This window comes from Vulpes lagopus, chromosome 24, assembly GCF_018345385.1.
Source record: "Vulpes lagopus strain Blue_001 chromosome 24, ASM1834538v1, whole genome shotgun sequence".
NCBI classification, from domain to species: Eukaryota; Metazoa; Chordata; class Mammalia; order Carnivora; family Canidae; genus Vulpes; species Vulpes lagopus.
The window spans coordinates 23,158,073-23,183,352 of record NC_054847.1 but is presented as its reverse complement, the minus strand read 5'-3'; the positions used below and the strand labels follow the sequence as shown (position 1 = coordinate 23,183,352).

At 35.8% G+C, this 25,280-nt stretch overlaps 1 protein-coding gene across 1 annotated transcript in view; it reads left to right on the top strand.

Annotated features, from left to right (window-relative positions):
* Positions 1 to 25,280, top strand: part of LRP1B (LDL receptor related protein 1B) — a 1,815,754-nt gene that overhangs the window by 1,030,673 nt on the left and 759,801 nt on the right. The window lies entirely within an intron of this gene.

The following is a 25,280-nucleotide window of genomic DNA, read 5'->3' as shown; positions in this document are numbered from 1 at the left end:
AGTGGTTTTGGGGTTTCCTTTGCCTGAATCAAGAGGAAAGCCAGACAGAAGAGCTTAGGGAATGAGAAAGGACAATTAGGGAGAACAAGCAGGTGGGCAATCAAGGACAGGTCTTGGGTCTAGCTGGTGACATCTTCATGCCCCCCACCTTGGGACTATTTTAAGTTCAATTCTTGCCATCTATTTGGTTTTCTCTAAAAAAGACATCACAATGAACCTTTTCTTATTTAAGATTTTATTTATTTATTCATGAGAGACACACCGAGAGAGGCAGAGACATAGGGAGAGAGAGGAAGCAGACTCCCCACTGGGAGCTTGATGCAGAAGTCAATCCCAGGACCCCATGACCTGAGCCAAAGATAGATGCTCAACCACTGAGCTACCTATGTGCCCCAAAACTTTTCAAATATTAACAATATATTGATTTTTCAGTCACAAATTAATCTCTTTTACCCATACCCTCAACTCTCTTGTCCTCTCTTTATCTATTCTCTTCTCTTGGCAAGATAGCTAACTTGGTCAAATTCAACTCTCCATATCTATACGCTTGTATCTAGGCAGTTATTTATAGACAGAAGAAGCAGATAGCACACAAACAGAAAAATGGCAAACAAAATATGGAAAAATGGCAAACAAAATAATGTTCATTATTCTCATTTTAAATTATTAAACACGATTGTCTGAATAGATGACATTATAGCCCAGAAATTTCATTACATATTTTCTTCCACTACATCATTTCACATGATCCCTCTCTTTTCAGTCTTCTACCTCTTCTCCAATTTGTATTCTTCTCTGACTTTTCTTTTTACTTTAGTGAGAAAATTTATGCTGCAGAGGAGAACTTCCACATGCAACTACCTCCTATCAACCATCTCTATTATATCTAAATTACTCTGCTTTTCTGCTTGTTATTTTGAGAGTGTTGTCTATGCTCCTGTCTAAAAGCTAGCTTCTTTTCCTTCTTTACTAGTTTTCTTCCTCCCTTGGCTCCTTAAAACATTATTTCCTCTTTATATTGCATTGCATTTATTGTTTTTTTTTAATTTTCTTTTTTTAAAATATTTTATTTATTTATCCACGAGACACACACACACAGAAAGAGAGAGAGAGACAGAGACAGAGACAGAGACAGAGACAGAGGGAGAAGCAGGCTCCATGCAGGGAGCTTGATGTGGGGACTGGATCCCAGGATTGCGGGATGACGCCCAGAGCCAAAGGGAGATGCTCAGCTGCTGTCCCTGCATTTATTTTTGTTATCTATCATCCCCATAGGTTACTAGCATGCCTGATATTTCCTAATGTGTTACCACCCACCCCAAAAAAGGATCCTGACTCTAGTTACTCTTTTCTCTGCTTCACAGAAAAACTCATTGCAAGAGTTGTCTCTACTCAATACCAGTTCCTCTCATCTGGTTCTCTCTTAAACCACTTCAACCATGATTTCTCTCTTTTTCGTGGAGACCACTCTTAACCAAGGTCAACAATCAGCTGAATCTGTCTAAATGAGAAGATCAATTTTCATTTCACATTTTACTTGAACTCTCATCAACATTGGTCACAGTCGATTACTATCTTTCCCCCTTGAAATATTTTCTTTCTTTGACTTCAGAGACCTTACTTGGTCCTGGTTCTGCTTCTGCCTCATTGGCTGCATCTTCAAAGCTCCTGTGTGTTCCTTATATTCCCGACTGGCAAGCCTTACAGTGCTCCAGGTTCATGCTTTATTCACTCTACCTATACTCACTCGTTAGGTGAACCCACCAAGTCATTGCTTTAAATAATAGTTATTACTAATTACTCCCAAACTGTATCTTTTATCTAGACCCCTTTCTTGAACGTCAGGCTTATATATCCAACTACCTAGACAACAGTTTCTTTTGGGTATCTTAAGGGCATAACACATTTAATAAATCCAAATTTGAACTCCCCTACTCAAATATAGTAACTCAGTTTGTCATGATGTTTGAGTCAAAATTCATTTCTTTCTTCCTTTCATACCTTGAATCTAATAAAATAACAAATTATGTCAGCAAGAATTTCAAAATATTAAGAATCTAACTTCTTACCACCACCACCTGTAACTCTTTAGCTGAAGCCATCATTATCTTCTTGCCTACATCACAAGAAAACCCTTTTCTTAACTAATCTCCTAAACCCCACCCTTACCCTGTTTTCCTTATCACCATAGTCAGAGTGATCACTTTTAAGTACAAGCAGATCACTTATGCTTAGATGTCACCTCTCCACTAAGAACCTTCCAGTATTTTTCTGTTGTATTCAGAGAAAAAGTCAAAGTTCTCCAAATGGCCTACAAATCTTTACATTATCTGGCTCTGATCGTTCTCCCTTTCTGTGTTTATCTGACCTTATTTCACACCCTTCTATTCTACCTTAATTACATAGGAGACACAAACAAATTGAGATTCTTGATTTCAGGAGAAAATAATTATTGACTAAACTTCACTAACCCAGCTGCTCCACCTTATCTACTATCCTCCAAACAAAATTGCTTAAGCTTACTGTTTTCTTTTCCCCTAAAAATTAACATTATCAGAAGCTCAAAATACAATCTAAGGAACTAGATATACAATCTTCTATCATTTTTCTTACTTTTCATCTTCAATATTTACAGTCCAATCCTTTTGCTCATCAGTACAGGCCTGAGTTTTTCACATGTCTAACATTTATTGTAACAGTATGAATAATTCAATCTAACCCCCCCCCCCCCCATACCCTAGGTACACATTCAAATTGAATCAACTTTTTAAAAAAGTGATGGAAGACAGCTTCCAAATATTTCATTTAATTCTTTAGTATAGTATCAATATAATTAGAGTGTATTATGTTATTTCTCATGGAGGTACACCACTTTGCCTTTATTGAGTTGTAATCTGGAATAAAACACAAAAACTGGATTTAAATCTACTTTGTGCCAGGATTCATCAAATTGATAGAATCCACATTAAAGAAATACAGAATATTGAAAACTTTAGAGAAAGACTTTTGAGGGACTCCCAGGTGGCTCAGCAGTTGAGCATCTGCCTCTGGCCCAGGGTGTGATCCCAGGATCCAGGAGCTCACACTTCTGTTTTCCTTTCCTTTCTTCATTTTCCCACTCTCCTACCAGTGTTTTCCTTTAACTCCTAACTTTCTCTCTAATCTTCGTGTCTGGGTTTGCTTCTGGGGAAACCCAAAATGAGATACACATACCAGAATACATTGAAAAGATGCTAACCCTGTACACAAGTCAGCATATAAAACTAAAACAATACTTGGAGGAAGGGAAACTTATACGTTTTCCATCTAAATAGAATCCCATGCTTTCATTTTCTGGATTTGCAATGATTTACATGAACAGCTTTATTTACTTTTCTTCAAATACTATGTAAAATATCATTTTAGGTTTTCATTGTTCCATATTTATTTTCAGACAGTGAATTAGATTCCTAAGGAATATATTTGCTAAGTATTGAGATTGAGATATTTAGAACTGGTTCTAACAATTCCACTAATTTTAGCCAGGTAGGAAAGGAACAGAATTTGGTAGTGAAATGAGGGAGACTCACACACTGAGAAAGACTTCAGAGAGATTCAAATTACAGAAAACAATACTCAGCATTTGGCCTCCAGGAATAACAGCCCACTCTGCCTGAAGGGTTGCTATGAATATTGTTGCTGCTGTTAGCCTTCCGTTCAATCTGTAATGGATTTTAGACTATATATGACTGCATAACATTCTAAGGATATCCAGATGTTGAGAGAATATTGCCAGGTAGTCACTTAAAGTGTTAGAAGTCTTTTATGGCACTCCATTTTCTCTGAGACTGTCTATAAAAGTCAGGGAAAAAGCTTTATAAGACTGCTAAAGATATAACATGTATGACTTTTTTTTTTTTTTTAAGATCTAGACAAATCCCTTTTATGTTGTCTCAGAGGGCTATGCATCAAGCTGGCTATAGCCCTTGGGTGTTGTCTTCTAGCATAAGTTGCAAAAGCAAAGCATGATATTGCTAGCCATTTTGACATTGATTTGAAAGGACCAATACGTTTATTTTTCCATTTTGGAGCACCCTAGTGCTGTTTTCTCTTTCTGACAGTGCCTGAAACAAGGGCAGAAACCATGTTCTGTTTACCTTGCGGTTCCCAGCAATGCCTATTATAGTCCCCTCCAAAGAGTAGGCACTCAAACAATGTGCTTACTGACAAAGGTAAAATGACATTAGTCATCTCCTGGCTATGACCTTGTAAAGGGAATGTAAGTCCCTCTCACCCCATGTAATAAAAAACTGCCTGTGGCCACTAATGGATGAAAAGTTTTTAGTAGCTACATTTGGGTGTTCCTTTAGTAATTTCCAGGTCTCGAGTCCTCATTTTGAAGCAGAACTTTTTAAAAAGGTGGCATGAGAACAATATATTGTCTTTAAATGTTTTTATCCCCCTTTATGATTTCAAAGGGGTCAAAACACTTCTCTATGGAAATAAGAAGAGCCCCTTTGATATTTTATACGGGAGTGCATAAGGATTTCTATATTCACGGACCTAATACAATTCTAACAGTCTACCCAAAGCCAGATTCCCTGCTATGTAGATTAAGCATGTGATAAGAAAATGTCTTCCTGCCCCCCTTCCTCCGCAGGAAGTTAATTTGTTGCCCTAGAAGAATAACTGCGCTTAGTTTTAGAAAACTAGGGTTTAAGCCTACCTCTGTGTCATATTATGTAATTTTGGACAAAGTATTTAATTTCTTTGAAGTTCAGTTTCCTTAATAATACTGTCTAACATCAAAAGCTTGTTACAAGGATTAAAAATAAGGAATAGGAGAGAGCATCCCCAGTAGCTCATCTATGAGAATAACTGTAAACAGAATGGTTGTCTGAAATTGTATATGCTTAGTCATTTTCTGGGCTTTGCACAAATCTCTAGTTCATCTTAAATCAACCTTGCAAACTCTCACTCTTCCTTCAGGTCTCCTCTCAAGGTACATACTCTAAAGTTTTCCTTAATTCCTCCTGGCAGATGTAGGCATTCCCGCCACTTTAGAATCATGTTCATCTCGAATGCTAGTTGCTTGCATAAATGATTTCTATTGCTCTCTGAGCTCAGAAACTGTGTCTTCTTATATGTCTAGCTCTGGTTTATTGTATATCGCTGTCCCCTAGATGCACTATAGGAATATCTGGTAACTGGGTGAACATCACGCAGGTGAATATGGCTCAACCTGGAAAAAATATTTATAAATGTTATAGTAAGACACCAGCATTCAGGATTATGTAGAGGGAATACATGCACTTTAGGAATTCTAACCTAAATGGAGAGATTTTTCTCTTTTTACAGTGAATCTTGATGAAATGGCCACATTGTCCTTTCCTTGCTTTATTTTGATGTCTGAAAGGAAGATTGAGTGATGAGAAGAAAGGAAACAATGGAATAACCACACATCAGAAGTCATGGACAATATACCATTTTCTGAGTGTCCTGGGTGCCAGCATAATGTATAGCATTAATAATATTTTTGAATGAATAAATGTTGGTCAGCTTTATTATTTTTTAAATATTTATTTATTTATTTGAGAGAAAAAGAACACATGTGCAAGAACAAGTGAGGGAAGGGGCAAAGAGAGAGGAAGAGAGAATCCTCATGCCTGCTTCCCCTGAGCATGGAGCCAGAAATAGCACTGATTCCCAGGATCTTGAGATTGTGACCTGAGCCAAACTCAAGAGTTGGTCACTTAGCTGACTGAGCTACCGAGGTGCCCCTTTGGTCTACTTTATTTAGAAGAACTGAAAGTTTAGATGGAATAGTCTGGTTATTTAGACCCTACTGCATATTGCGTTTTTCTGAAATTCAGTTTGTTGAATCTACATTTCTGCCACTGTCAGCCTATATCAGTGGTATGTAAGTGGCTGCTTATTTTATCCAAGCACTAATTTTCTAGACCACGTCAGTAGCTATCAAAAAGCCCCTTCTCATTTCACACATTATGTATTATTGGCAGCAAGGGAACCATTGGCGTGCAGAGCAATAAGCAATCTTCTGACGATTGATACTTTTGATACCACCCTGCTGTTTATTGAAGAAACCTCAAACCTCCATTGATTGCCCACTGAGGGTTTCTGTGCATAAGAGGTGAATTGAAGCAAAGGGGCTGGTTCACTGTTGAGTCTTTTCTGTGCCACTGGGCAGTGTAGCAATCCTCATATGACCTATTTCTATTTGCACAGCTTTTTTCTAGTCCTGCTTTTCTTCAGTTCTTGAGACAATTAATATATATGTAAACTTTTATTTGTATGTCATATATTTGAATATACATAAGTATATGTTATATATGCACATCTAATAATATATTTTAAAAGTTAAAAATTAAAAAATATATATATAAATGCCCAAATATCCTCTTCTTATAAGGATACCAGTGAAACTGGATTAAGGCTCACCCCAGTAGCCTCATCTTTACTTAATTACCTCCTTAAAGATCCTATCTCTAAATACAGTCACATTCTGAGGTACTAGTTCAAAATCTTGAAAGAAATAATTTGATTAATTTGGGTCATTAGTTTTTGCATAAGACATATATTGGCTACACTTGGTTTAAATTCCTATCCCTCATTGGTACCTGTGATTGAGTGTGGTGGTTGGGGAGGATTAGTATGGGGGTCATATAATATAAAGTAAAGTGTGGACATTTTGACCTACTCCTTATTCCAAGAATTATGGGAAGAGAGTCACAATGATCTGTGACTGGCAATCAATGTCTCAAAACTCAGTGTTTTTATAGATTTTGTTCAGAGGTGTTTTCAAGCTTTGTCTTTACTATCAGAAATGAAGTAATTTTATTCCATTTCTATGAGGTTGACTCACATGCCTATCCCTATAATACCCCTCCTATACCACTATCACTATATCTGATCATGGTTTGTATTAAAGGCTTCATTGAGGTTTGTTATGACTTTCTGGAAGCACTGCAACTAGAGCTAAACACAGAATTGCACTTAAAATTCTCCATGATAATAATTATGTAGGCAGAATAATATTTTCAATTTTGTTTTACTAATACTTCTCTTGATTATACTTGCCTGTTTTGGCCATGGTAGCACATGGGGTTAATGTCCTCAGAAAATCATCTATTCTGAGAGTAGTCTTTTTTTTTTTTTAATAAAGTACAAGGTATTTTTTTTTAATTTATTTATGATAGTCACACACAGAGAGAGAGAGAGAGAGAGAGAGAGAGAGAGAGAGGCAGAGACACAGGCAGAGGGAGAAGCAGGCTCCATGCACTGGGAGCCTGATGTGGGATTCGATCCCGGGTCTCCAGGATCGCGCCCTGGGCCAAAGGCAGGCGCCAAACCGCTGCGCCACCCAGGGATCCCCTATTCTGAGAGTAGTCTTAACAAACTGTTTGGAATAAAGACACCTGTGTGGACCAATTGAATAAGTAATAAAAGCATGGCTCAGATTCCTAAGCAAATAATGTTGACTATTTTTCTCTAATGCATTACCATAAGCTTGCTCATTTGATCCTTATGCCATTTTTCTGCCAATCTATAGCCTCTGGAGATTTTCCTATAGTTTATGAACATTGACTTGGCATTTCACTACTGTTTTTTGTAAAAGCTTAGTATGATTTGCTAACTTGGATGTTTCTGTATGCTGTTTCTCCAATTATTTATACCAAATGTAAAATAAGAGCTGTGATGAAATGGATCTATAGAATTTTTTTAATGCATTTCATTCAGAGGAGTGTTCATTTATCTTTTTATTTTCCATTGTCATTGCTAAATCATATTTTTACTCAAAGTAGATAAGTAATTTTAAATGTAGCACTTTGCAAAAATCTTTGTGAATATTTTAACTGTATTATGCCTATTAGTGGCCTTTTATCTTTTTTAAAAAATTGTATTTTCTCAAAGAGCTCTCAAAATATCAAATTTATGGTTAGTTTCTAGAGAAGTTGTGAGAGAGTATGAGAATCTTCATGGTAGAGGGATGGCCCTCTTTAACTTATATCACCAGTACCTCTCACCTTGTACATTATGAGAGTACAAGCATTTGTTTCATTGAAGTTGTTCTAGGCCTCTTAGCAGCATCTCACATTTTATTTTGTAGCCTAAGATCTTCAATCGATATACAGTTCATTAGCTTATTGAGTATGAAAGTGAGATTCACCAAGTATATCTTATACCATCCATAGCCCTGCCAAAATCAGAGTCCTTTTAGCAAGCACTTATTCATCCAGCAAACTGATATTTATAACTTGGAACCCTGTATAAAATTACCTCCATTTCCAATTATCATCCCCAAACTCTCAGCTACAAAGAAATAGAACACATATGAAATAAGAAGTATGGAACAGAGGAAGGAGGGAAACATGCATGTTGAGTATCTTTGACATACCAACTATCTCATTTCATATAGCTTAGAAAAAACGCATCCTTGATCACTCTTTTTCTAACTTTATTGATGAAGCTGGGGCTTAGAAACTAAGTAACCTGCTGAGAATAAAATAGATACTTGGAATCAAAGATGAAATTGAAACTCAGGTCAGTCTGACTGTATCTTTGTATATATCATTTCCTATCAAGCTGAAAATCACATCAGTTGACAATGCCTGACAAAATGGATGTTCAATAAGTATGTGTTGAACGGAAGTATAAATGAGTAATTTTCTCTAAGGTTTGTATTACTTCTGCATATTCTACTACCTTTGTCCAAAGGTTTGTTCTGGACTGCAACATCAAAGCAGTCAAAATCAGCATACCATATACTTTCAGGGCAGGGACAATCAAATCATAAAACTAAAATAATGCTAAGAGCTAGAGGCAGGTGACAGGGCTAGAACCAAAGTATGAAATTAAGGATGTGGAAAGAACAAAAGCAGCCACTAAGAAACAAAATTAGTAAGATTTTAACTATCCAAGGGTAGGAACACAAGATAGTAGAGTTTGGACTTTAAGAGCAAACACCAAAGCACAAACTCAACAGAACAAGGCATGAGAGACAAACATCTAGCACGAAAAGATGTACCTGCAGTCGTTAAATTCCTGATCTCACCCCCTCTATTGTTGATTTGATCAATATCTATGTACTCAATCCTTTTACTTTCTAATAGAATTTTATATCCTGAATGTGAATTGACCATGATTCTAAAAGGGTGAGTTCTGTTTAGCATTTAGGGTATATTGAAGTAATCTATTTCTGTCAAACTATTTGCTTTTGGCACTTGACGAATATTGGTTGGGTATTTTGGAATGAAAATACAGACTTAATGATATTGGATGGGTACCTAAAAAATCTTGGAATGATTTATATCTAACTGACTATATGATTACTCCATAAAGATTATTGTCCCTGCTTTCAAATCGCTTACAGTCTAATGCTGGATTCCAAACAATTTAAGTAGTATACGTTATGTTAAGTGAGATTACTTTTCACAGTTTTACAAATTCTTCTTAAAATTAATCTACCTGCATTCAGTGTTCTAACTTAACCAGTTTATTTTGACTTTAATTATTATACTCAAATGAACATTTATGTGCATACTGATATAGGTTCTAACTGATGAAGAAATATGTCTTCCAAAAGGTTCTCATAACAGGAAGGAAGAAAGAAAGGAAAGGGGAAAGAAAGGAAGGGAAACAAACTTGAATTATAGGTCTTGATACCATAAGTTTTTAGACCATCGGTATTTGCTTGGCTATATAGTGCATTAAAAAGCTTGAGTCTGTTGTGCTCACTTTCATTTAGCACTTCTGAAGCACTTTACATGAGTGTTATCATCTCTATTTACATGCATAGAAAAAGTGATGAATAATGCACACATATCAATTAGCCTTGCTCATTCGTCTCTCAACACATTTGAGCTTTACCTGTAATTATTTCAATGGTCCAAATACTAAAGAAAAAAATTCAAAAGTACAGTGTTATTGCAATTACTTGTTTTTCAGACACATAAAATATTTTATATACTATAGAGATAACTGATTCCTTTTTCAAAATGTTTATTTTCTAATTGAAAAAAACAAGGTAGGAATCTGAATACTGTTTTGATATTTGTAAATGATAGTTAAAATTCAACATAATTAGAACTTAAGAATGGGTGGTTTTATAAGTATATAACACTATATGGGAGAACAGGGAAATTTGGGGAGGAAATTGAGCACAGCTCATTTCCATGGATGAAGAAACCTGGAGTTTTAAACCAAATCCTCTAATTACTTTTTCTGTATGATCCTGGGCAATATATAGCAATTTATATCTCTAGGTCTGCATTATAATCCAAGGTGGAGAAAATATAGTTTCACCATGGTAGTACAGAGGTCAACATTAGCTCAGATTCATTTTCATTTGGTACATTTACTTTTTTATTGATAGCATCACTTGAAGTAAATCTTTATCATTCCTAAATTCTAGTTAGCAGAACCACTACTTCACATAATCATTCAAAAGCAGCCTTAACACATTCCCTGTGAGAAAGTTAAGGTCATATATGAGGAAAGAGAGAATACTTCTTTCTTTAGGGTTGCTTTATGCTTCTCTTCTTTTCTCTTCCCACTCTTCCTTTCCTTCCCCTCCTCTCCTCTCCAACTCCTACTCCTCTTTTTCTTTTCCTGCACCCCTTTTCTGCCTCGATCTCATCTTTTTTCTCTATCATCTCTATTTCTATCTCTCCTAACAGGCTTTTTCCGGTTGCACTCCTACATGCCTCAACATAGCTAACCAATGCTCTGACTTTATACTTCAAGCTAAAAATCACTAAGAGATTTCTGTGTCATAATTTTAAAAATCTAAGTCAGAGAACCTGATTAATGATTTGCAACCAATGTATTGGATGCCCCATGGCTAGATCTCCACTGCTGGTCTAATAATCTAGGGAAAGGGGGCAGGGGTGTGAGGTGCTGCATTATAAGGAATGACGTACTTCAGGAGCTAAATCCTGTGGGGAAGAACCTCTTCCTGGAAAATAAACAAAGAAACAAACACATAATGAACAGGATAGGTACTCCAAACTGAATTTCCTAACTGTGCATTCTGTATTTTGCAAAGATTATCAATGTCAGAGACTGCTCATTAGGTTCATGGTGGATAATACAATTTCTTTAGAATATCCTGGTCACCAGCCAATTGGGCATTAGGCCATGAAGCCTTGGTCCCTAGGTCACTATCTTGTTTACATTCAACTGCACAATTTTCATCTTTCTTCTACAAATATTTAGAAACACTTTTACCTCACAATTTAATTCAAATTGGTAAAAACCCATTATGGCAAATAACTAAAATTTGTTATTTGTTAATTTATCTTATGGGATAAATGTGTATATATATTCAAATATATATACATATATTTGAAAAAGATTGGCAGATGGAAATTCTATATATTTCTAATGGTTTCATTGTTTTTATCCATAATGAAATATGAACTTTGTTCTTTTACTTTTGCTGTTTCCTGTGGCAAAATAAAGGTTGGAAGCATTTATTGAGGAAATTACAAATATTATATTTTTAGACTTCTGAATTTTCTGAGCCATTGATCAAATCATTGATTACTCACATAGCTTTTTAAGACAAATAAAATTACCTTATAATAGTTCATATTTTTCTTTTAAATTGCTGATTTTCATAAGCAGCATTTGCTCAATACATTTGTTGTCAGTAGAACATTTGACTTCTATTTCTCTTTCTGTAGTAATGAAATGTGTTTCAGTTACAATTTGTTTTAACTATGGATATTTATCACTTAAGAATTCTCCAGTTGCAAATGGTAGAAAACTCCAGTTTAAGCAAAATGAGAAATTTAATGGCTCAGGTCACTAAATAAAACAAGCAGTGCTGATTTTAGCATGGCTGGATTTAGGGCTTTAAAATAGGTCCCCAGGACCTGTGCTTTCTCAATTTGGCTTGCTAAACAAATCCGGTTCACTCTTATGCTAATTACCAGTCATCTGAACTGTCAAATATCTGTTTTAAATTCTCAGAAAATGGAGAGGAATTCTTCTAAATAATTTTTGGGCACTGTATCAGTCAGAGCTCCACCAGAAAAATAGAACCAGCAAGATTCATAAATATGTATGGATTTCTTGTAAGTACTGATATGTGGTTGTGGGAGCTAGCTAATTAGATGAAAATGTTTAGGTCAGGCAGTCAGAAAGGGGAGGCTGAAAGTCTTGGACAAAGCTGATGGTGGAGTCCACAAGTGGAATTTCTTCTTCCTCATGGAAACTTTGGTTCTGCTTTTAAACTATTCAGTTAAGTAGAATAAATGCACCCAGATTATGGAAAATAATCTCCTTTATTAAACTTAGCTGATTATACATGTCAATCATCTATATAAAACATCTTCACAGTGACACCTAGGTCGGTGTTAAATTGAATCACTGGACACTATAGCTTGTGAAATTGACATGTAAAGCTAAATATCATAGGCACTGATATTAGAAGGAAAAAAAAAAAAGATGAAGACTGAGCAGCAAACAGTAACTTAAGAATTTCCTAGGGAAAAAAATTCTAACATGGGTTTGATTCAAACAATCTGTTCTCTGAAAAAATAATTGGCCTCGATGCAAGAAATTACTAAGATTGAGACAAGATTACCATTATTGAATAGCCTACCATCTTTAATTCTTGGCCATGACACTAACAAGAGCTTGTTAGAAGACCTAATTCTCTCAATTAATAATTAGCAGAGCTATCCTACCAACCTTCCTTAAGTATTTATAAATTGTAAAGTACGTTTATCTTCAAAGATCTTGCTTCCTATTCCCTCCAGAGGCACAGGCTGCAAGCCTCTGAATTCCCTGTTGTATTGCCAGAACCTTTAACATAGTAGATGCTAACTTAATATTTCTGAAAAGAAAGAATGGATAGGATACAGAAGGGAGAATTAGATACAAACATATTTTCAATATTTTGCTATTATGATGTTATGGTGATAACATAGTGCATCCATGGACTCTTATTTGTAAAGATGTCTCTTAAAGATAAATTTCTGGGATAGACTTTGTTGGATCAAAGGGCAAATGCATATTTAGCTTTTTTAAAAATAGTGTCCAAACTTGCACCACAGTGATTATATGAATTGGAGATTTCAGCAAGCTCCCCAGGTGATTATTGTGTCTGATAATACTTAAGAATAACTACTTGAGAACATGAGTATTTACCTTTTTATTAACTCTCGCCAAAAAAAAAAAAAAGTGCACCTGTAGTACTACAGGTAATACAGTATTTACTTGCATACCAGCCAATTTGCACTGCCCTACACAATTAGTTGTTGATGTAACCCCTGAAGCTCATCTTGATCAAGGACCCCTGGTCTAGAAGCATTTCACAATTATAAAAATACTTGTTTTTCTAACTCAATGAGGACAGTTGTTTATTTCACTAGCTTCATTTGGCCTCTGCAATCTTTTTTTATTCATTCATGAGAGCCACAGAGAGAGAGGCAGAGACATAGGCAGAGGGAGAAGCAGGCTCCTTGCAGGGAGCCTGATGCAGGACTCGTTCCCCGGACCCCAGGATCACGCCCTGAGCCAAAGGCAGATGCTCAACCACTGAGCTACCCCAGCATCCCATGGCCTCTGCAGTCTTAACTACACTTAGCCTAAGCCTGATCCTGCATTTCTGCTTAAAACTGAGCCAAGAAATTTGGATAAAATCCCTTATGAAGAAGTTATTGATTTACAGAACTTTTGACTTATTTTTTTTCTAAGTACATCTGCCCTTCACAGCTAGGAAAGTGAACATTGAACAAAGAAATCTTTATCTTTTTACACTGTTATTTTATCTGTATAACCATATGATTTTATCATCATTGCAATATTATTGCACAATCTATCCCAACAGCAAACTGAGATGTGTGCATAAGTATAAACAATAAATAATATACGAGAAAACTGTGGTTTAAGTAAAATTTTATTTTTCTACATGCTGTCTTTCCTCCATTTAATAAGAATTTAAAATAGAAATTGATGGTTTGGGTAACTGGCAATTAGCATAGCAGTGGACCAGATTTATTCAGCAGTCCACAACTTCATGGATACTTACCTTAGTCACTTTCTGAAACAGCCATCTGTGTTATCAGCTCCAAAAAATGCCTTCATAAACCAATAAGACTTCCTTAAGTGCTAAAATTAGGTTATACATCTCTGCATATCTCAAAGAGCAACTTTTTGACATCTAATATATTACTGCAAATATTTTACTGTTCCACATGAATCAAGTATATTGAGCATGAGCCTTTGAGGACTGACATCCTGCAAACTGACCCCTGAAGGACTCCTAAGATAGTATTGCCCTTGGTCATGAAGTTAATATGCCTAGACTGTAAAATCCATTCTTCATATTAAATGGAATAATACCTTGAGATCTTATAAGACAGGTAGAGTTTCTGAGAGAAATCTGAAGACACATTATAGTCAAGAAATATATTTTATGAAAGTTATTATACTAGAATACTACTCTCTATTCATCCTTGTCCCCAATTAATTATCAAGTCCTATTGACTAAGATCCCAAATATTCCTGAACTCTCTTTTCCATTTTCAGCCCCTATACAAATGCATAACCACCAAACTAGTATCTCCTTGCCTAATCTCCTAAAACTTTCAAACCATACTACTCATAGACAGCAATACTCTTAAAATTCTTGTTGATTATATTAAATATCCTACTTTAAAGTAAACAAAGAAGCAAGCTTTTGCTAGGTACTAGATATACGTAGTTTGACCCTTTTAGCAATACAGCCGAGTGTTATCATCTGGTATGTGTAGATAAGTAGAAAAGAATGCTGAGGAAATGCCATCAAAACTGAAAATTGGCCAGGCACTGGAAAACTGAATCTTACCATGAACCCTTCACTAATCCCTACAAATTCTCCAAAGGGAACTATATGCATAAAGGACAGTGCAGTCAATCTGAGGCCAAGGAATAGTGTTAGCTAATGATTTGGGTTCAAAGTAGAATTCCAGTGAGCTATCCTGGATAATGTGGAGAATTAATTTATTTTCTTATGCTACAATGACCTGATCCATATTTTTTCCCCTTTAACTGGATTTCGAAGGTGAGTTTTAGATTTTATTATCCAATATGAGGAAGTCAGTCCATAACCTTTGTGACTGTGTGTTTGTGTGTGGAGGAGTGGGGAAGAAGGGATGATGGGAGGAAGGCAGGAAAGGAGGAAGGAAGGAAGGAAGGAAGGAAGGAAGGAAGGAAGGAAGGAAGGAAGGAAATTGAATAAATGGGCAGACATATGACTAGTTCCTAAGTATGCAATACTGAATAAAGAAGATATGTCCTTTGTCCTCTTGGAGGTTATAGTCTACTTAGTAAACAGATCTTAAACATAGACAGTGTGTGTATATGTGTGTGTATCTTTTATGCAAGTAAGATAAAGAAGAGTGTTATAAAAAATATGGAATGACATGAGATTATATCAGATAGACCTAACATATTGGAAAAGCAGGAAAGGTTTTTCACAGAAATTGACATTTAGATTGAAATCTAAAGCCAAGATTGAAGTACCATGACAGAAATTACTTTCCAGACTGGGGCACAGGATATGTGAAGTGCAGAATGGAAGAAAACACATGGATTGTTTAGGAAACTGAAAAATGGCAAAGGTATTGGAAGTGTCTAAATATACCAGAGGATGGAGCTGGAGAGATAGGCAGAGACTAGGTCATGCTCACCATTGTTAATGTCAGGAATACATGGTTTTATTCTGACAGCTATTAGCAGCTATAGGTGGGTTTTATAATACATAATCCACTTCCATTTTAATAAGATCCCTTTGGCAACTCTGAGGAGAGTGGTTTATAAGGAACAAGAAACAGATGAGATGTAAGTCCCCAGGCAAGAGATAATGGTGACTTGGTTTAGAAGAGAGAAACAGAAAAGGAAATAAATATAGGATTTGAGATATATTTTGAATCTAGAAGTGGCAGGATGTGGTGATGAATTAGATATAGAGGATAAGGTAGAGGTTATGGAGGATGGATTCCTGTTTTCGGAATGAGTCATTGGGTAGAAAATGATACCATTCGCCAAAGTGGAGAAAAGTGAAAGGATAGATTTGCTAAGAAAGAAGAATAATTTACTACTGGATGTGTTACATTTGAGGTGGCTAAAGGAATTTATTTTTTTTTATTTTTAATTTTATTTATTTATGATAGGCACACAGTGAGAGAGAGAGAGGCAGAGACATAGGCAGAGGGAGAAGCAGGCTCCATGCACCGGGAGCCTGACATGGGATTCGATCCTGAGTCTCCAGGACCGCGCCCTGGGCCAAAGGCAGGCGCCAAACCGCTGTGCCACCCAGGGATCCCCGGCTAAAGGAATTTAAATGCAAATATCCAAAAGGCAACTGTATTTATGAGTTAGAATCTCAGAAGATAGGTTAGAATATAAAAGAGTTATTGGAACATTGATGAAAATCATGGAAACTAAAGATTTTTCTATGAGAAAATTTAGAGATTCCACATCTGAACCTGGGAAACTCCAGTTTTAGAATCCTGGACTTAATACAGAAAAAGGAGGTGGAAAAAGTAGCTAAAAAAAGCAGTCAGGTAGGAAGAATGCCAAGAGAGTACTAAGAGAAAAAAGAAATCGAAAAGGATTAACTTGGTCTGATGCTATAGAAAGGTCAGTAGAAAGGTCTGAGAAAGGTTTAGCCACATGGAAGTAATTGGGAACCTCTGTAAGTTAAAAAAAAAAAAAAAAGGCAGGGGAATGGTGGAATGATGAGGTTGGAGGATATATCCCTGTGTTATAAGTATGGTTGAGGGGGAAAAAAAAAAGTCATCTTACCTGAACAATTATTTGGAGAAGGTTAGATGCAAATGAAACATGGAGAGTGGTTTGAAGTTAAGAAAAAAGATTTGTTTCAGGATGATAAATAATAGACTAAGTTCATAGGTTGAAGGTTAAGATTTAGTAGAAAAAGAGAGGTTACAAATGCAGAAAGAAGTGGGAATCATTGAAGACAAGTCTCAGAGGAGATGGGATGAGTATCTGTGTTTGCTTTGTACTGGACTAAAAGATGGGAGGATGCTTCCTTCTGTATTACAAAAGGAGAGGGTGGGGAATTAATGATTAATGTAGTTGTAGATGGGTTTTAGCTGGGGCTGTGCTCTTTGATGTGCTCTCACTTCTCTAATAAGAGGAAAGATCATCCTCTGAGAGTGGAGTGAAGTGGAATGGAGTGAATTTGAAGGCTGGGAACAGTGGAAAAGAAATGAGAAATAAAATCTGAAAGTTGGCTGATGGGCAGAGAATGGAGAGGGTCAGTGGGGACAATGTCTCAGTGAAGTCAAAGAGTTATTAAAGTGAGAGTACCTGCACAATACAGATAGAAAACATACTGCCAGATGGAAGAATAAGGTCTAGTATGTATGTGTGTGGGGGGGAAGCAGGGCATCTCTTTCAGTGGAGATAAAATTTCTGGTGATAATATACTGTTTATCACGATGGAAATTTATGGTTGAAGTGTACTGGAAATAAAAGGTCATACACAGACAAGAGGTCAAAAAAGCAAGGGAGAAAATTGTGAAACCATTTTTCTAGATACTTCCCTGGTTCAGAGTAGTCCAAAAGAAAGCTTAGGTGCTGTATCTTAAAAATAATGAGATTTTAAGAAAATCAAAGATTGGCAGATGATTCTTTGAGGATGGGTGCTATTTGTGAGACATAAAAGTAGGAGATGTTACAAGATAAAGGAAAATAAAAATCCAGAATTCATATTGAGGAGGGCAGTGATTTTATATCTACCCCTCAAGATCTTGTTAGGAGCCCACATTTTCAATGACTACTAAGAAACATGACCTCAGGAGCTGTTAAGTTTCAAAAGGTAACACATTGGAAAGAACATTAAGAGTAGGTGACAGGCACTGAGGGTGGCACTTGATGGGATGAGCACTGGGTTTGTTCTATATGTTGGCAAATTAAACACCAATAAAAAATACATTCACAAAAAATAATAAATAAACAAACAAATAATAAATTAGTAAATAAACCATGAAAAAAAAGAGTATAGACTTAGAATATTGGGGCATTTGTGATCATGGAGTAGGAGTTTCAGAGGGCAGGTCAGAAGGGTTTGGGTAGGAAGAGAGGAGGTCATATCAATGGATGGAAATTAATGCTGCACTGCACTTTAAGCAGAGAACTACATAAACAAGGGGAACAATGTTGAAAGATTTTATCTTAGATGAGTTTATAAGAGTTTCAATTACAGTCTGAGAATAAAGCCTCTGGCTAGTCAAAATGTGAAGCCAACTGTGTCATTATTTTTCAGGCATATTTGGCAGTTGCAGTTGAGCCATGGGTAGCAGGAATGAGTGAGTGAACATAAACCACGTGGTTCTTTTCTTGGAGAAGAGAGGAAGTTATGGGTCATAAGCAAGTCAAGTTGGACGAGCCTTTTTCTTGCTAATAGGGCCAGTGTCTACCCTCACGACTGACAATCCAGAGAAAGATGTTTAGGTTTGGGGTTTTTTCCCCACCATGTCCCAATCTATGTTAAATGGTGATGAAGTACCTATGTGACAAAGAGAAAAATAATAATAAAAAATAATAATGTGCAAATCTTTCTATTTCTCTACTCTCTTTTTGAAAGAGAGAGAGAATATGTGCATGCTAGCAGAGTGGGGATGGCAGAAGGAGATGAAGAGAGAGAATCTTAAATAGGCTCTACACCCAGCATGGAGCCAGACACTGAACTCAATCTCATGACCCTGGATTTGTGATCTGAACTGAAATCAAGAGTTGGATGCTGGGGTGCCTGGGTGACTCAGGCAGTTGGGCATTTCCCTTCAGCTCAGGTCATGATACTGGGGTCCCAGGATGAAGCCCCACATTGGGCTCCCTGCTCAGTGAGGAGTCTGCTCCCCCCCCTCTTCCTCTGCCCCTCTGCCTGCTTGTACGTGTTCTCTCTTAGAGATCTCTCCCTTTCTCTTTCTCTCTCTCAAATAAATGAATAAAATCTTAAAAGAGAGAGAGAGAGAAAGAGAGATGCTTAACTGACTGAGCCACCCAGGTGTACCTCTCTACTTTTATTTTTTAACCACTCCCCTTTTACAGTGATTGGTTTATTAATTGCTGAGTGGAATCTTGGCTCTTAGTATATGGAAAATGGGAAACAAATGGAAGGAAAGCCTAAAAAACTAATATTTATTATTTTTTTATCATCAATATCCATGATTGATTTATTTTCTAGGTGGAATTCTGTACCTCTTAATCTCTTTTATCTATTTCACCCAGCCCCTCATCCACCTCCCCTCCTGCAGCCATCAATTTGTCTCTGTATTGGAGAATTTGTTTTCATTTGTTCATTTGTTTTTGTTTTAGATTTAGATTTGTAAGTGAAATCATATGGTATTTGTGTTTTTCTGTCTGGCTTCTTTCATTTACCATAATACCCTCTAGGTCTATCCCTATTATCCAAAATGGCAAGATCTCATTCTATTTTATGGCCAGGAAATATTCCATTATATATTACATAAACAGGGATGTCTGGGTGGCTCAGTGGTTTAGCATCTGCCTTGGGCCCAGAGCGTGATCCTGGAGTCCTGGGATCGAGTCCCACATTGGCTTCCCTGCAGGGAGCCTGCTTCTCCCTCTGCCTTTGTCTCTTTCTCTCTTTCTGTGTCTCTCATGAATAAATAATTAAAATATATAAAATGTATGTATATACATTCCATTATATATATATATCACATCTTTATGCATTCATATATTGATAGACACTTGTGTTGCTTTCATATCTTTAATATTGTAAATAATTCTACAATAAACATAAGGGTGTGTATACCTTCATAAATTAATGTTTTCTTTTTCTTTTTTCTTTTTTTGGATAAGTACCCAACAGTGGAATTATTGGATCATATGGCATTTTTATTTTTAATTTTTTGAGGAAATTCCATACTGGTTTCCACAGTGTGTGTACCAATTTACATACCGACCAAAAAGAGTTCCCTTTTCTCTGCAGTCTCTCCAACATTTGTTATTTTTTTCTGTCATTTTGGCTTTAACCATTCTAATTGGTGTGAAGTGATATTTCATTGTGGTTTTGATTTGATTTCCCTGATGATCTGTGATTTTGAGCATCTTTTCATGTCTGTTGGCCATCTATATGTCTTCTTGGGAAAAATGTCTATTCAGATCCTCTGTCCATTTCTTGATCAGATTTTTTTTTTGGTGTTAAAAGTGTATAAGTTCTTTATATATTTTGGGTATTAATCCTTAGGTATATCATTTGCAAATATTTTCTCCCACTGGTAGTTTCATTTAGAGTTAATATTTCAATATGAAATATTTTCTAAAGTGGTATTATTTCTGATTGTCCAATATCTTCAGAACAAGAATTATCTAAATCTTAAAATAGAACATTAGACAATGTAGTGCTTTCTCACGGTACTTTAGCTTCTAAGTATAGAAACCCACTGAAGCTAGCTACAATGGATAGAGGTTTCCTGAGAGGATATGGAAAATCTAACATATGCATGCAAATAAGGATGAGAAGTCAAGATGGACTCTGTGGGTCCTGACAAATTCCTCACTCAAGGATTACATGGCTCTTTTCATCCCATTTTTCTATACAATCTCCAGTATTCCTTTCTCATTGACCCCATCCCCATCCCCACCTCCTCCTCTTACCCATTTTAGCACAGCTGCCCAGTAGGTACCTTCACACCTTTGGGTTTAGAATATTGAGAGAAGGGGTCTTGGTGATTCAGTTGAGCCTACAATTTGTTTTCATTTCTATGGCATATTCTTTATTTGTCTGATTATCTGTAAACAGGAAGGAGAGGGATGCTATTGGTACATAAGTCTGCCCCTCTCAGGAACACTATCTAGGTGGAGCAGGTTTAGGTAAATAAGGATTTTGAATGGATCGGCCACATTGACATATCTAATATATGTATACTTCTGAGGGAATCATTAGTGGGAATATTTCCAGAATATAGAGTAGCCAGCTGAGAGATGGAGTCTGTATGTCAAGTTTAATTTCAGTGTGTTTATGTATGAACTGAAAACCAAGTTTGAGAGAGATTTTTCAAACAATGAAAGCAAAAACCTCAACAAGTAAAAATCAATAAATAACTGTCTTGAACAGCCTTGGCTAGGCAGAGAAAATAGTTTGTTTATCATCCACATCCCTTAAGTAGCAGGACCTAATAGAATTTGAATTTAAACCTCTTACCCCAAAGACTCATTACTCTTTCAGATTTACGATTGCGTTTTAGAATTGCAATGCTAAATATTTAATATTCCTACTTTAGTTCTGAATGTACTTTAATTACTCTATATAATGTGGAAAATTGCTTTCTTGTTCAATTTTTGTATACAACAGTGGAAGAAAAAAGCTGTTACTATTAATGCTACTTGAATAATACAATTATTTTAAAAATAATACAGAAAAATGAAATTCCTAATGCAATCCTTGTCAAGGAAAATACATATCATTTTTCTAAAATGTAAAGAAGTGCAGTTACCTACTTTAACACATGATTAATAAACATGGATGGTTTCCTAGGCCCTAATCAGAACAATGTTGTTTTTGTTGTTGTTTTTTTTTTAACCTGGGAATATAAGGCCTACTGGTTTTATGTCTTGCTCCCCTCTCATCTATTCCCTAACTCAAATCTTGCTATGTAACCTCACTTTTAAGCTGTTAAAATCAACAGTAGGTAATTTCATTGTGAGAACTCTGAAAATTTCTAAATTCCATCATGAAACTATAACCAAAATGTTAGGGGTAAGAATGTGACTCAAAACCAAGGTTGACTATGCAGTTAAAAGATACGGACAGGACTCTGATGTGTTTAAATTCCCCTTTGTCTGTTTGGACAAGGTATAAACTATGGGAGCATCATTTAAAATGTATATCACTGGCAAAAGTAAGTCTTATTTTATCAGCTAAAGAAAATAAAATACATGTTTTAAAATGTCAGTACCTGTAACAATTGCTTTGCTTTAAAGTGTAGGGATGATTGGAGCCATAACTCTGTAAGCACAGTACTCCATCACTGTCTGTGAAGGCTCCCTTTGTGACTTTTGATTTATGTCAGCCAAGTTTACCAACAGCACTCAAAGTTTCTTACTATCTCCAACCGTATAAAACTTTATATATATATATATATATATATATATATATATATATATATATATAGTAATACAGGGCTACTCATATAATCAACAAAGATGTTAGGTAAAATCAGTTTCCCATATATGATGAGACAAGGGAATCAAAATAATAAACTCATATTTACTATAGATGCTGAATCTGAACAATGAACTGGATGAATAATTGAAAATTTGAAAGAAATGTTGCTGTCCTTTATGTACTAGTAGTTAAACATGTCATAGAAATACAGACAGTAGTTGGAATATTGTTTTATTTTAATTTAAATTTTTGTTTTAGTAGGAATCAAAGAGAATGCCATTCAAAAAATAAGTGAAGGACATGAGAATAGCAATCTCGATTTAATCTCTTTTGCATGTTAGAGAATAATTGACATCGCAGGAAGGAACACGGAGAGAAGAAATGATAATATTGTAATCACAAGGGAATGGGACATAGGACAGATTTTGGAATTGTCTCTACTATCCACCATGAGTTAAACATAGCACTATACTGGGGGCTCTGCTGTATTTGAAGCTGTGTAAGATAACTGGTTCCTGGTAGAAGAGGATGGTAAAAGGGTATCTGAGAACCTGGAAGTTAAGAGTGTTAATTGTTCAGAAAATACTGAATAAGGTGGAGTAAGTGAGATTACAGACTACCATCTGTGCTCCTTTTTATGGAGTTTCTGGAGTAGAGCATAGATTCACCTATAGTCTCCAAGCCCAGAGGCAGTAACTAGAAAGTATAAAACTATTGCATTTCAGTACAAAAGGCAAAACATAATATGATTATAAGAAAAATCAAGCAAATTCAACATAAAGGTATTCTTTAAAACAACTCATTTACTCTTCGGAAATGGTAACATCATGAACAGCCAAAGGAAAGCTGAAAAACTGTTCAGAATTTGAAAAGCCTAGAGAAAAAAAAAGATTACATGCAACATATGATGCTGGATTAGACTATAAATCAGATAAAAAGGGAAATTTGACCATATAGAACATTATTGGTCAAGGGGCATAACTTGAATAAAAACTGTATATTGTATCAGTGTTAACATTATTGATTGGTAGGTGTATTGTAGTTGTGCAAGAGAATGTCCTTGCACTTAGGAGATGCAGGCTGGAGTTTTTAGATAAAACAGGTCACAATGTTAGCAATTTGCTGTCACAGTGTTAGGCAGTACCAGGAATAGCCTGAGGGACAAAAGGTGAACAATGGAGGAATCCAAGTGAAGGGCATAAGTGTTCATTCTACTACTCTTACAACTTTTCTCTGAGTTTGAAATTACTTCAGAATAATAAGTTAAAAACTAAAAGCATGACAAGCATTCATCTTATGGCTCTGGTAGTGGCTAATCATGTGGACTTTGAGCCTATTTCCTCTGTAAAATAAAAATAACGTGCCCCTTCTACATCACATTTGAGGATCAGTGAGACAATGGGATCACAAAGTACTATTTATGTTTCTAAGATTTGGAAAGATATTTTATAGGAAAGAAAAGAGTGATTTTTCAACCCAGCCATACTTATATCGCAAATGAATTTTAGTTAGATTTTAGATACAAACTTTAGCTTTTGTTTCCAATTATACTACGACTATACCTCAACCAGAGAATGCCCTGTGAATGAAGATTTTCTCTGTAACAGTAGTAAGAGATTTTAAACCAAGCTTAAACATACTAAAACAAGTAAACCAAACCAAACCAAACCAAACCAAACATGTATGTAATCGTATGACTATGGTTGCTTGATGCTTGCAGTTTTACGGTATTTCTATGAGAGTCTGTGTGATCTCTTTGAACATGGCCTCAGATCTTTATTTGGTTTTCTTTCTCCAACTGTACACCTCCATGATTCTGGTCTTGGACATTTCTCTCTCTCTTTTTTTCCCCCTTTGGGATCACATTAAGTAATTAAGTCATCTTGAGATGAGTCATCTAGAAGTCTCTGACTCCAGACTCATCTTTCCTCTTTAACACCATGCAGTTGGGTACAATCGCCTGCTTTATATCACTATGCATTGTCTATACATATCACATTATCCATAGTGTGCCAGAGCCTCCAACTCTCTGTACCCAAACCTACCCATGCACCAGCATCTCTTCAGCTCTGTGAAATGGACCAATCAGAAAAGGAAACTAGAAAAGGAGAGACATTTTTGTAAGGCATGAAAATGAGTGCTTCAAATCACAGGAAGAAAGAGTGGGCTGTGTTCTGCAGTAAGAATTAGGAAAACTAGGTACACCTTATAGTAATTTAACTTGGAATAGCTATGAACAAATTGATTTAAAGTGAAGAAAGAGAAGATACAAGATGGAAGCAGGAAAAGAGAGAACGGGTAAAAGCATAGGGGAAGAAGTTTGAACGTTAAGCATGACAATAAAACAATGTAAGTCCTTTTATTTATTCTTTGCTAGAATAGAAAAGCTCTTGCCCTGAATAGAATGTTACTTGAAAAATGATTTTTAACCTATTGTGATAAATAAGTCCTTCAAGAACATTTAGGGAAATATATTCTCAGAATAAAATCTGGCTTATACTGTTACAGAACAATATGCATTAATGTTTAAAAATTAGTCAAAATCTCCCACAGGAGAAAGAGCTAAATTGAAGTTTAAATAATACTTTTTAGCTTGAAATATACCCCATACTGTTAGATAATGCAAGGATGTTGAGAAAAGTAACTAAAAACTAATTCACCAAGTTTGTAAAATCAAATATTCTATACTCTAGATAATCTTAATGTTGCTCAGTCGCTGTAAATCAGATTATTCTTGAGATTGTATTTAAGTCAAGGCAAGACAGTCTTCTATTTACAAATGTAATTTAGTCTCCTGAGTAGGTAATCTTGTTAAAATATTGTCAGGTTAACTGAAATTGATTTGTGTTTACTAAACATAGTGAATACTAATCAAATATTAGACACTGAGGTGTTGGAGGTATTTAAAACTTTGATAGACACTGTTAGTGCTTCACGGAAGAATTATTTTATTTGGTCTCAGAGGTCAACATTGCTTTTAAGACTGTTCTTTAAAATAAAGAGAAAATGGGGAGAAATGGCCTGCATTTGCTTTATGAAATTTTGTGATTTGGGAATATTTGGGAGAATTTGGGATTAGTTTTTTTTTGGGGGGGGAGGGGCGGTTATTTATATTTTATTTCCACTG